The sequence below is a fragment of the Conger conger genome, chromosome 3, assembly GCF_963514075.1.
Source record: "Conger conger chromosome 3, fConCon1.1, whole genome shotgun sequence".
Classification (NCBI taxonomy): Eukaryota; Metazoa; Chordata; class Actinopteri; order Anguilliformes; family Congridae; genus Conger; species Conger conger.
The window spans coordinates 5,797,826-5,812,148 of NC_083762.1; the positions used below are offsets into that span (position 1 = coordinate 5,797,826).

At 41.0% G+C, this 14,323-nt stretch overlaps 1 long non-coding RNA gene across 3 annotated transcripts in view; it reads right to left on the bottom strand.

Annotated features, from left to right (window-relative positions):
* Window positions 1–6,558: 6,558 nt before the first annotated feature.
* LOC133125310 (uncharacterized) overlaps window positions 6,559–14,323 on the bottom strand; it is a 31,880-nt gene continuing 24,115 nt past the window's right edge. The window contains exons 1-3 of one of the 3 annotated variants that reach the window (XR_009708407.1): window positions 11,875–12,015; window positions 9,294–9,434; window positions 6,559–8,718 (exon numbers count right to left, since the gene is read on the bottom strand). This is a non-coding gene — a long non-coding RNA (uncharacterized LOC133125310). Of the gene's footprint in view, window positions 8,719–9,293; window positions 9,435–11,874; window positions 12,016–14,323 lie in introns of those variants that run through there. The other 2 variants (XR_009708409.1, XR_009708408.1) reach the window with 2 other exon arrangements.

The following is a 14,323-nucleotide window of genomic DNA, read 5'->3' on the forward strand; positions in this document are numbered from 1 at the left end:
TTCAGTATGACAGTTTGGGTTTCATTGCTGAGGAAGGCCACCCCCCCATCCAGGGGTCGGTCATTCAGAGTCCTGCTGTGCTGGGGGGCCTCCCCTGTGCTGGAGCACCAGGCCCGAATCTCTCCATGGGACTGACAGAGCTGGGACAGTTCAGGGGGAGACACTGGGGCTACAAGGGGATGGAAAACAGCCCAAATTAGAAATGTGCTAATGCAGTGCGCAAATAAAATAAACTGACATTGAAGTCATTTGAACATTAGAGCCGTAGAATTGTGTCTGCATCCAACTGCAGATTCGGCCTGAGGCTGAACTGTATTGCAAATGGATTTCCCAGAGAATCAGTGTCTACAGTGTTACTGAGACAGTAGATAAGTGCATTAGTTTCAGGTACTTGCACGTTTAATAATAGGTGCCGTGTTATCCAGCAGTTCATTTTTGCCAAGAGAACAGCCTTGGGTCCCTTATGGTTGCAGGTTTTCCAACTTTTTATATTAGTTTTAAAGATAAATGAATCTGCAATATTACAATTTTCATCGACAAAATAATGATTTACCTTGAATGGTCAGAGTTATGTGTCTTTTTCCCATGCCTCTACCATCTAAAAACTCTTCAGCTGAATATACCCCAGGATGATTTTTTGTTAAATTATCCAGCCTTAAGGTTCCATTCTTCAGGAACTGACCATTTCTACCCAAACGAAAATGAGATGTTTTATTTCTCTGCTTGTAGATGAAAATGTCTTCACACTTGAAAAAGACTTGCAACTCTAAACCCGAGTGATCAACACTGGTGTTTGTCAGGTGTACATAAGCTGATTGTCCCAAACTGGGTGAGGAATAGTCAAACTCTGCTTCCAAGGTGAGGTTGCTGACAGTTTACTGTCAGAAGTCATACACCATGGCAAGACTGAGCACAGCAACAAGACACAAGGTAGTTATACTGCATCAGCAAGGTCTCCCCTGGCAGAAATTTCAAGGCAGACAGGGGTTTCCAGATGCGGGCAAAGAAACGGGCAACGTTGAGGAACGTAGACGCAATGGTCAACCAAGGAAACTTATTCCAGCAGATGAAAGACATCATGCTTAGTTCCCAATCGGAAGATGTCCAGCAGTGCCATCAGCTCAGAATTGGCAGAATCCAGTGGGACCCAGGTACACCCATCTACTGTGCGGAGAAGTCTGGTCAGAAGTGGTCTTCGTGGAAGAATTGCGGCCAAAAAGCCATACCTCCGACGTGGAAACAAGGCCAAGCAACTCAACTATGCTCAAATACACAGGAACTGAGGTGCAGAAAAATGGCAGCAGGTTCTCTGGACTGATGAGTCAACATTTTAAATATTTGGCTGTAGCAGAAGGCAGTTTGTTCTCCAAAGGGCTGGAGAGCGGAACAAGAATGAATGTCTGCAGGCAACAGTGAAGCATGGTGGAGGTTCCTTGCAAATTTGGGGCTGTATTTCTGCAAATGGAGTTGGGGATTTGGTCAGAATTAATGGTGTCCTCAATGCTGAGAAGTACAGGCAGATACTTATCCATCATGCAGTACCATCAGGGAGGCATATGATTGGCCCCAAATGTATTCTGCAGCAGGACAATGACCCCAAACATGCAGCCAATGTCATTGAGAACTATCTTCAGCGTGAAGAAGAACAAGGAGTCCTGGAAGTGATGGTATGGCCCCCACAGAGCCCTGATCTCAACATCATCGAGTCTGTCTGGGATTACATGTAGAGACAGAAGCATTTGAGGCTGCCTACATCCACAGAAGAACTGTGGCTAGTTCTCCAAGATGTTTGGAACAACCTACCTGCCGAGTTCCCTCAAAAACTGTGTGCAAGTATACCTAGAAAAATTGATGCTGTTTTGAAGGCAAAGGGTGGTCACACCAAATATTGATTTGATTTGGATTTTTCTTCTGTTCATTCACTTCTCTGTTCATGCATTTTGTTAATTGATAAAAATAAACTATTAATATTTCCAGTTTTGAAAGCATTCTTTTTTTACAGAATATTTTCACACCTGCCTAAAATTTTTGCACAGTACTGAATTTGTTTGTGTTTTTCAATAGTGGAATATTTGAAGTGAATGGCCTACATTAGGGGTTCTCAAACTCAGTCCCCCCCCTTCAAACCCTTTAACCACCCTGTACCTTCGGCGACAAGTACATTATCAACTTACAACATTAACATCTTAGGAAAGTCCCTTACCAGAAGTGAAAGATGTTGTTATTTGTGAATTCTCGGAAGTCTTATCTGGAGTATAGGGATAAGTCTTACAAATGGCAGACATGTATTCTCCCCCTTGATCCATAAATAATATTTCTGTATTGTACAGCAGAGATGCGGCGTTTAAGGAGGCATTCATCCTCACATCGATCTCAGTCCCATGAGCCATGGTGCACTTCACAGGGGCTCCAAGTCCTGTGGGGTACAGTGCAACATACAAAGGCTGAGAATACAGGAATCTCTGTGGAACCACCTTAAAGGGACATTTCACTTGAGTTGTATGGAGCTAACCTCATTGTATTTGCGTGGAGTGAATACCAGGAACATCAGCTTTCCCTGCTGCCCGTTAACTGCACCGCTGTGTTTCCCTTTTGTCCGGTTCTCAATACACTTCCATTCCTTTACGCGACCTCACCCAAATTAATAGTCGTAAAGCACACACTAGCTACGTATGATAGCAGATTGATAAAAGAGGCATCTTCCCTTTTTTTTTCTTTTTTTTTGCTGTTTAATTAAAGAATCTAGAAAAGGTTTTGTTATCTTAACTGAGTGATGTATTCCTGCATATTAGCATGGGCATGTTCATAAAACAATGAAATTACGACTTGCTGTATTTCTTTGCCAAAATCTGAAAATAGTTATTCTACTTATTGCTAAAACAGCGTATCTGACCATTTTACATTACTACTCTTTTTATAGCTCTATTATCCTCTTTCGTAAGTTTGTACTGAAACTATTAATTTCGGTGAGGTCTGAAAAATGAATGGGAGTGAATTGGAGCCAGTCAAATGGGAAAAAGCCAGTCATCCCCAGTAAGTTGGGTAAGCTTCTGTGACTAGCACTCACTCACTCCCAGCAAATACAATGGGGTGAGGTCCACAAAATGATATTTCCTTTTTCATATGGTAAACTTTTGGGCCCTCATCGATCACAAGCATTACGTCTACAAGTTCCCACAGAGAACGTAAAACTTAAACTCAAATTAAAGCAGGTCCTTACTGCACTATTAGGGCTCTGTTAAAAATCCTTATTGCCTAAATATTACTTGATGAATATTTATACATCAAGTAATTCATAAAATATAGTTACATTTCAATATTACAAATGCCAAAAGTTAATATGCACATCCATTAGTTCGAGCAACAAAACCAGTAGTGACCCCTGAATATTTTATCAATCAAAGGTGAAGCTAAAGATGCATTCAGTCCAAATTTTTCATTTTTCCGTTTATGTTCATGCACCAAAAGTTCAGGTGGTATATCATACAAAATTTGTCAATGGACAATTCCTAATTTAAATGTATTTATGCAAATTCAAAATCACATAACAACTGCACAAACCTTCTCTATCACCACAGAGCAAAAAGAGTGAGTATGCTTGAAGTATGATTGACCTAAATGGTGTCATAGAACACTTATAATATTTCCTTTGTTAGAGCAATGTCGTTATGTGCTCTTATCTATACAGCAAGAGATAACCTTTCATTGTATTTTTCCACAATACAGCTTGAACCTTCTTTCTATGTCCTTATTTTTATTTTTAATTTTTTTATTTGACCTTTATTTATACAGGGAAGTCCCTTGAGAGCAAGCTCTCATTTTCAAGGGTGCCCTGTTTACAAAAAACATATATAAAAGATACAGGTTGCAACAGACAAGATAAGAGCAGACAAAAAACAAGCTATAAAAAACAGATAATAATTGGTAAGACACTAAAAATCAGGTAAAACACGAGCAGTTCTCAGTCATGGTACCCACGAGGAGCACTCTAAAAGAGTCTAGAGAAACAAATTGATCCAATTTTAGAGTGTCCTGGAGCCTATTCCACTTGTCCGGAGCATAGTGAGAAAAAGCAGTTTTTCCATATTCCGTCCTCCCGCGCGGAATGAGCAATCTGATGTGTGACTGCGAGCGTGTTCGGGAACTTAGAGAGTTGTGAATGAGGAGCGAGGATAAATACGATGGAAGTTTACCAATTAGAGCTTTATAGATGAATAGAAGAGAATGTAGCTCTCTTCGTGCAGTTAGGGACAACCAACCCAATTTTTCATACAAAACACATCGGTGAGTAAGAAAACGATCACCCGTTACAAAGCGCAGGGCACTATGATATACAGCATCAAGCAGCTTCAAAACGGCAGGAGAAGCATGCATATACACAATGTCACCATAATCAAAAACAGACATAATTTGGGACTGAACAATGGATTTCCTGGTTTGAAGAGAGAAACAGGATTTATTCCTGTAAAGAAAGCCAATTTTAATCCTCAGCTTCTTTATGAGATGTTCAACATGTGTGCGAAAAGAGAGCTTGGTATCCAGCCAAATACCCAGGTAATTAAATGAGTCGACACAATCAATTAGTTCTCCCTGCAGAGAGTGAAGAGAAAGGCTATTATTAACAATTGACGATCGAGAGAAAAACATCCATTTAGTTTTGTTTGAGTTTAAGACTAATTTGAGATCAAGCAGAGATCGTTGGAATGTGTCGAAGGCTGACTGCAGGCTTGCAGCTGCCTGAGCTGGGGTGGGACCAAAGCAGTAAATTATTGTATGGTCCGCATAATAATGGACATTAGTGTGTACAGAAGGGAAAATAATATTATTTATATAAAGAGTGAATAAAATTGGACCAGAAATGGACCCTTGTGGGACACCCTTAACAACAGATAATGAGCTGGATCTAAGATTGCCACCAACAACAGACTGCTTTCTCCCAGACAAGTAGTTAGAGAACCAACTAAGAGAAAGGTCATCCAGGCCAATGGAAGCTAACTTACTTAACAAAATACCATGATCAACATTACATTACATGATTGGCATTTGGCAGACGCTCTTATCCAGCGCGACATACAGTTCGTTAGACTAAGCAAGAGACAATCCTCCCCTGGAGCAATGCAGGGTTAAGGGCCTTGCTCAAGGGCCTAAAAGCTGCGTGGATCTTATTGTGGCTACACCGGGATTAGAACCACCGACCTTGCGTGTCCCAGTCATTTACCTTAACCACTATGCTACAGGCCGCCAGAGAGGTTGTCAAAGAGGGCAGCACAATGTTGGCGATTATCTAGACCATTCACAATATCATTAAGGACGAGGGAAGTGGCAGTAACAGTGCTATGACCGGGTCTGAATCCTGATTGGTGTGAGTGTAGGATGTTGTATGCGTCTAAAAAAGCCCGCAGCTGTTCAAATGCCAGGGTTTCTAAAACCTTAGCTAGGCAGCACAGTCTAGAGATGGGACGATAATTGTTTAGGTCACTGGTGTCACCCCCTTTGAACAGGGGCACGACCTGTGCGGACTTCCAGACCGATGGGATTTCACCGGAGATAAAAGTTAGGTTAAAAATGTGAGCAAGCGGGGAGGCGACCAGGTGAGCACTGAGACGCAAAAGATATGGGGCTATGTCATCCTCACCCTTAGACTTTTTAATATTCAGATGGGAGAGTGCCATGAAGACTTCATAGTCACTAACCGGTCTAAAAGAGAATCTATTAGCAAGAGGGGAGGGGATCGAAAAATTCTGCAATAGGTTTCCTGGAATAAGCCACCGACAGAATGGTGTGATGAAACAGGTCAAATATTTCCTTTCGTGTCAAACTGCAAGTGGCACAGACACAATGTTGACAGATAGACTTGAACAATTTTTAGTTTTATACATAGACACTGTCTATATATCTGTATATGTCCACACACACACACCCACACACACACACACACACACAGACACAGACACATTCCTCACATTATTATGTTTCACTGATTGGGAACCTGTTTGTGTAATGTTGAAGGATGGGGCTCAATGTGTGCTCGTCCAGTATGCTTTAGGATAAAGCAAAACACTGGATGGGAGGCCTCCTGGGAAAGCCATGTTGCTGCTGGACGTGGGAACACTGCGCTGTAGGAGATGCCGTCTTTCGGACGAGACGTTTAAACCGAGGTCCTGACTCACTTCAACACCTCAGCCGGTTCCCCTGTGTCACCCTGCGGACACCCTAAACTAAACGCAGCCTCCTCGTGTCACCTCATCAGCCAAGTTTGTTTTTTATTAAAAACCACTTCCCTATTCTCTCCATCCCTGTCTGAGGTCGGAAACAACGTTTCTGCGCATTTCAAGTGACAAATTGTCTGCTAATCTATAGTTCTGCTCCATACCAAACATAGGAACTTTCATTCTATGAACGTTACTTATTCCAAGAATCTTCCCTTGCCCTCCACCCCACCTTTGCCTACAAAACCACAAGTGAATCTGAAGTTGTCAGAATGGACATTTATATATTTTAGAATATATATATAATAATTATTTATTTTAGTTTTGATCAATTAAACCATGCTTCTGGTTATATAGTCCACACGTAACAGTTGGAACCCATTTTATTAAAATATACATTCACAAATAATGTTGCAGAGACATGCATGAGTTGAGACATTATACTCTTCATTCATATTAAAAAGAAATATAAAATACATCATTAAAGAAAAAATACACATGACAAAAATAGATTGTACTGAAGGCAAATAGACATATAGGTATATAAAAATCATTGTAATTGCTAAGTCACCTACACTAACCAAAAAAGATATACACCACTCTTAACTACCATGTTAGCTCGTTAAAGAGAACATTAAATAAAAAATGCACTTCAAAATCATTTCAATTACAAAACACTTGTATTGCATACCTTTGCCATGAATATTCTCCATGTGTCAGTGCAGAGAACAAAGTGCACACATTACATTGCAGTTATTTAGCTGAAGAGACTTACAGTTGATTAGACTAAGCAGGGGAAAATCCCCCTTGGAGCAATGCGGGGTTAAGGACCTTGCTCAAGGGCCCAACCGCTGTGCGGATCGTATCGTGGCTACACCAGGGCTTGAACCGTCAACCATCCTGGACCCAGTCATAACTTAGCCACTTCTCGACAGGCTGCCACACCCATAGCCACAATTTTACATAATGTTGATGTGACATGCACAATGTTTTTATCTGTATCCTGCCGCTACAGACGCTTTATGGAGTAACAGAACTCTTTCTTCATTTTTGATTGTTTTTACTTTGACTATTTTTAATGACTACTTTTAATTACAATTACAAAATATCAGTATTGGCATTATGCAGTATAACTGCTGAATGCACAGCTTAAACCAGACACTGTGACAAGCCTACTTTCTTTCTTTTTTTGTTTTCCCTTTTTTATTTTCTTTGCCTTTTAAAAATAAGCTAAAGCAACTTTGAATTCATGGGCATTTCTCAAAGTCACAGAACTGTCTGTGGTCGAAGTTCACGCTCATTTACTGAACCGTTATCTTTTTCTGTGTTCGGTGCTGCGATCGTTGTCACTTCCATGTTTTCAGATTGGAACTAGAGGATCTGAATCTGCGCTGTCCAGTGCCATGGATACAAACAGACACTTTGAAGTTGCAGCGCTGTGTTCACCCGAGTTCGCCTGCTCCCACTGAAGAAGCTAGAGCGAGATGGCACCTAGTGCTCATGGGAGTTGTAGTATCATGCAGTATCACCAGAAAATTGCCTTAAGGTTCTGTTCCACTGAAAAAATCAATGACCCTTTTCTGTTTACTGCTGCAAATCATCCCTCAACGATTCAATTTTCAGGATAATGCCACCTTTTGAGTGATTACACCATGTATATGATGGAATTAGTATAATTATTTACCACATTTGTCTCAGTGCATAGTCATCTTATCATCATGAAACTTAGAAATCCTTTACTTCATATCCAGGAGAACAAATTATTTTCTTGTTATAAGCTTTAGGGACAGGTACAGCATCACAAAGTCCATTGTTAGATCCTGAAATTTCACAATTTTCATGAAAAATCTTCATGGAAAATCTGAAATTTCGAGAAAAATGGCTATTGTGGACTGGTGATACAAATTGGCGCAAAATATCTTCAAACATGTCTTATTTAGAATCTGAAAGAATTATAACAATATCTTACTAGGTTATAGACTGCAACAAAAACAAAAAAATTGTCACTTCCGCCATCTTGAGTAAAGTATGCAAATGAGCTAATAGACATATTTTGTCAGAATTTGTTTTCAAGTCCATACCTCATGATAGTATGTAACTCTGCGGTGGAACATAAACGTAATTCAATTGACTTAATTTCAGATTCAGAAAATGTTACTGAAATCTCACCTGCCAAAGTGGCCAGTAAGAGTGAACAAGTTACACGCCAATGCCAAATTCTATCCGGATTTGGCCACTGGTAGGTGTTGATGTCAAGCCCTGCTGGTCACATAATTATCTGTTTGTGTTCTGCAATATCTCTATTGCAGAACACAAAAACTATCCCACAAAGGTGACAGGGAGGAAAATTACAGTTCACATTACCAAAAAATTGTGAGAAAAAAAAAAAAAGAAAGATATCCTTCCCACGATGTTGTAGTTCCTGTGGACAAAATCCCCCTGAATTTCAAGTGGGTATTCGGCCTAAATTTGAGGAAGGTCACTGCGATTGGCTGGATCTACGTGTCACCTGGGGAGTGAGATTGCATTACTCGATATTACTGCACTGTACATTACATTATAATCATTTACTGGGTGCTTTTATCCAGACCCACAAACATTACAGGACAGTATCTTCACTTGTGTCAAGAATCCAAAAATGTGATATCACCAACAAGGCACAGACGTCCTATTAACCCTTGTGTAGTCATAACATTCTGTATACTCCCCTTGTCCAGAGGGTAGTAAATGACCCACCTTCACTAAACCCCTGAAATAAAGCAGCTTAATTGAATTTCTATCTTTCAAATCTATTTGTCTATATCTATTAACAAATAGAGTAATAATTGTTATGGGTGTGCACTTTGTTGTACATCGCTCTGGATAAGAGCGTCTTCCAAATGCCAATAATGTAATGTAATGTAATGTAATATCTATATCTTTCAAATTTTCTATGATGTTAAACATAGTGGCGGGTCATTTTTTAACCCTTAAGACAACACAAGCGTTAAAGAGGCCTGATAGAAATTCAAAGATCCTCAAGAGATATTCAAAGGGGTAAATGAAATTTGTACAGTTTTAGGGAGACAAGGAGTAGCAAAGCACCTTTCGCACCAGTCCTTCTCTGGCTTCCCTTTGGTTGTTTTTGCTTCTTTTTGTAGAGGCAGCACCAGGTCCCCAACAGGATAGCGAGAAGAACCGAGCAAGATCCCAGTGCCACAGGAACAACCATCTGCTCTAGGGACTCTGAAGGGAACCAAGATCACATATTTACCACAGCAGCACAATGGACTGGCGCATAGTAATGCCAATGACACTCTCGCTGTGCACTCACTGAGCACTTTATTAGGAACACCTACTTCTTCATCTGATTGTCTAATCGGCCAGTTGTGTGGCAACAGTGCAGTGCATACAATCATGCAAATACGGGCCAGGAGCTTCAGTTAAAGTTCACATCGACCATCAGAATACAGAAAGAAATGTGATCTATGTGACTTTGACCATCTAATGATTGTGGGTGCCAGAGAGGGTGGCTGGAGTATCTCAGAAACTGCTGATCTCCTGGGGGTTTTCACGCACAACAGTCTCTAGCGTTTGCAGAGAATGGTGCAAAAAACTCAAAACATCCAGTGAGCAGCAGTTCTGTGGGCAGAAATGTCTTGTTAATGAGCGAGGTCAGAGGAGAATGGCCAGACGGGTCAAAGCTGACAGGAAGGTGACAGTAACACAAATAACCACACATTACAACAGCGGTATGCAGAAGAGCATCTCTGAACACACAACGCATCAAGCCCTAAGTGGATAGGCTACAACAGTTGAAGTCTAAAAATTAGCTCTAATAAATACCTAATAAATGGCTCACTGAGTGTATCTTGTCAGAGGCTTGGGGTTGTCAATGAAGCAGCAACTGTCTCTGCTATTGCAGTGCAGTGGTAAACATATAGAGCACATCAGCAATAATAATAATAGTACAGCTATCGTCAGCAACTGAGGGGATCGAGCATATGTAAAAATCGACAGAAAACCCAGGGAAGATTTACAGTAAGAGCAAATAGCCAATCAGAAAGTAAAACCAGGAGGCCCGTTATAATATAAGTATTTAGGCTATGTGGAGATAATTGCATCTTTGGTCTTTTAAATATTACAGTTTCTTAAAATCACTTTGACACTAATTTCAGAACCTGCAGGTCATTTTTGAAAACTATAGACATGAAACTCAAAACGGAATATCAAAATGCACACTTTCCGAAACTCGAAACACTTTTTTCAATTGCTACAATTCAATATTCATAAACCAAAAATCATTTGTTCACTGAAGCAAATCACTTGTTCACAATGACACAACTTAACATTGAAAGTATTAACATTTCAAAATGAAATACACACGTTACATTTGAATATACAGTGTTTTCTTTAATTCCAGTGAATCTAACTACCAATGTGTCCCATTGCTCTGCAGCTTTACTCCTAAAGCATAGTTTTATGGAAACTGATTATTTGTAACATCATTCCATGTTTAGATCATAAATGTTTTAGGATACATTGACAACTAATTGACACCAATTACTTTGGAACAGGATCAATTTTACAGAATTGTCTGTAGATGTGGCCATTTAGGTTGAGGCATTTCATCAAGGAGCTTTTCATTTGCAAATCAGGTAAAGTATAGAAGGCTGAAATTGCTGGTCCAGTTGTCTTCAGTTAGAAGTTAAAGATTTATGTATATTTCAGGCATGTTTTGGTGTGCGGAGCCTTTATTCTTTCTGGTAATGTCAAATGCAATGATATTGTGGCGCCCCTGCTCCTGCATGTTGCGCCACGTGGGTAGAGAACCCCAGAAGGGCCCGCACAACGCAACCCTGCAACCGTTCTGCATTGGGAGAGGTATGCGAAGGGGTCTATTTCCCTAGGGAAGTGATGGGGAGATCAGCACCATGGAGAGAGAACCCTCTACCTGCAGGTCCAGGACCCCGGACAGCGCACGTAAGTGAACACGGTGGAAAACTACTGACTCAGCTGCAGCTCTTTTCCCTAATGAGCAGGGGAAGATATTTAAGGCGCGGTCGAGGCTGCAAACGGAGTCGGTCGGCGCCTATGCTGAGGAAGGAAGAGCAGAGGAAAGATCCTCTACCGTACTGACCTGGAGGATTAAACCTAAAAGGAGGCCCCACCATTACCAACGGACACGTGAGGATAATTGAGCCCCCTTACCTAACCCTATCTCTGTGTGCTTCCCCCAGCCCTGACGCGGCCCCGGAGGGAAGAAGGAAGGAGGCCCTGAAGAATACCCCGGTCTGGGAAGAACCTAATTTAGTTTTGCCTCAACGGCCCTTTTATTTTCTCCCGTTTTACTACCCTTGCCCTGAGGGGGGGCGCTATCAGCAATACCCCAACGAAAAAAAAAGAAAACAGAAAAAATAAAAAGACTAATTTTTTCTGGATTACTGACTCCTGTGTCTTGGATTTCAGCTGGGCCCACCCACGGCCTCAGGATTTACCCCCAGGCACCACAATATTCACAAAGCACAGCTCAGACTAGTGGTTCAAGAGAATGTGTTTGTTTGTGTTTTTCAATAGTGGAATATTTGAAGTGAATGGCCTACATTAGGGGTTCTCAAACTCACTGTACCATTGGCGACAAGTACATTATCAACTTGGAACATTAACATCTTGGAAATTCCCTTACCACAAGTGGAAGTTGTCTTATTTGGAGTGTAGGGCTTAATCTTACAAATGGTAGACACAAATTCTCCCCATTGATCCCTAAAGAATATTTTTGTATTGTACTGCAGAGATGCGGCGTTCATCCTCACATCGATCTCATCAGTCCCATGACCCATGGTGCACTTCACAGGGGCTCCAAGTCCTGTGGGGTACAGTGCAACATACAAAGGCTGAGAATACAGGAGTCTCTGTGGAACCACCATTAAAGGGACATTTCACTTGACTTTTATGGAGCTAACCTCATTGTGTTTGCGTGGAGTGAATACCAGGAACATCAGCTTTCCCTGCTGCCCGTTAGCTGCATCGCCATATTTCCCTTTTGTCTGGATCTCAATACACTTCCATTAATTTACGCGACCTCACCCAAATTAATAGTCGTAAAGCACAAACTAGCTACGTATGATAACAGATTGATAAAAGAGGCATCTGCTTTTTTTCTGATGTATTTTTGCCATTTTATTAAAGAATCCAGAAAAGGTTTTGTTATCTTAACTAAGTGATGTATTCCTGCATATTAACATGGGCACGTTCATTAAAACAATGATATTGCTGTATTTTTTCGCCAAAGTCTTTTTTATCACTCTATTATTCTCTTTCGTTATTTTGTACTAATTTTGGTGAGGTCTCAAAAATGAACGGGAGTGAATTGGAGCCAGTCAAATGGGAAAAGCCAGTCATCCCCAGTAAGTTGGGTTAGCTTCTGTCACTAGAACTTACTCACTCCCAGCAAATACAATGGGGTGAGGTCCAAAAAATTCTATTTCCTTTTTCATATGGTAAAATTTTGGGCCCTTGTAGGTCACAAGCATTACATCTACAATGTGAAAGTTTCCACTGAGAACTTAAAGCTTGCAAATTAAAGCAGGTCCTTACTGCAATATTAGGGCTCTGTTAAAAAGCCTTATTGCTTCTTAACAGAGCTGACAGAGGTGGGGCGGTTCAGGGGGAGACACTGGGACTACAAGGGGATGGAAAACAGCCCAAATTAGAAATGCGCTAATGCAGTCCGCAAAGAAAATAAAGCGACATTAACCCTCGTGTGGCGGCACAGATGGCGCAGTGGGTAGCACTGCCGCCTCACAGCAAGGAGGTCCTGGGTTTTAAATCCCGGTCGGCCGGGGCCTCTCTGTGTGGAGTTTGCATGCTCTCCCCGTGTTTTGTGGGTTTCCTCCAGGTACTCCGGTTTCCTCCCACAGTCCAAAGACATGCAGGTTAGACTGATTGGTGAGGCTAAATTGCCCATAGGTATGAGTGTGTGAGTGAATGGTGTGTGTGCTCTGCGATGGACTGACGACCTGTCCAGGGTGTATTCCTGCCTTTCGTCCAACGTATGCTGGGATAGGCTCCAGCCCCCCTGCAACCCTGTTCAGGATAATTGGGTTAGGATAATGAATGAATAACCCTTGTGTTGTCTTAAGGGTCCCGCCTCCATGTTTAACAGCAGAGAAAACCCCCAAAATTATATTTTGTCAACTTAAAATTTTATGACAAAGTTTGTAATAAGTGACATGTTGTTTCTTCATGCAAAATAGATTTGGGGTTTAAAATTCAATTAAGCTGCTTTATTTCAGGGGTTTAGTGAAGGTCATTTTTCACCCTTTGGACAAGAGGAGTATACAGAATGAAGACTACACAAGGGTTAAAGTAACTTGAACATTAGAGCGGAAGAATTGTGCCTGCATCCAACTGCAGATTCGGCCTGAGGCTGAACTGTATTGCAAATGGATTTCCCAGAGAATCTGCGTCTAGAGTGTTACTGAGACAGTAGATAAGTACATTAGTTTCAGGTACTTGCATGTTTAATAATAGGTGCCGTGTTAGCCAGCAGTTCATTTTGGCCAAGAGAACAGTTTTGGGTCCCTTGTGGTTGCAGGTTTTCCTATTTTTTTATATTAGTTTTAAAGATAAATTAATCTGCAATATTACAATTTTGATAGACAAAATAATTATTTACCTTGAATGGTCAGAGTTATGTGTCTTTTTTCAATGCTTGTCCCTTCTAAAAACTCTTCAATTGAATATACCCCAGAGTGATTTTTTGTTAAATTATCCAGCCTTAAGGTTCCATTCTTCAGGAACTGACCATTTCTACCGGAACGAAAACGAGTTATTTTATTTCTCTGCTTGTAGGTGAAAATGTTTTCACACTTGAAAAAGACTTGCAACTCAAAACCCGAATGATCAACACTGGTGTTTGTCAGGTGTACATAAGCTGATTGTCCCAGAGCTCCGTAATATTGGGCTGATATTTCACCCTCTGGGCTTTTGCAGGAGGTTGCGGTGCCTAAAAGAGGAAATAAATGTATGTTCACAGTCATGACAGTGAAGTAAATACAGTAGACTGATTAGAAATGGGGCGGCCTGTAGCGTAATGGTTAATGGTAATGTCAAATGCATGGTGATATTCACAA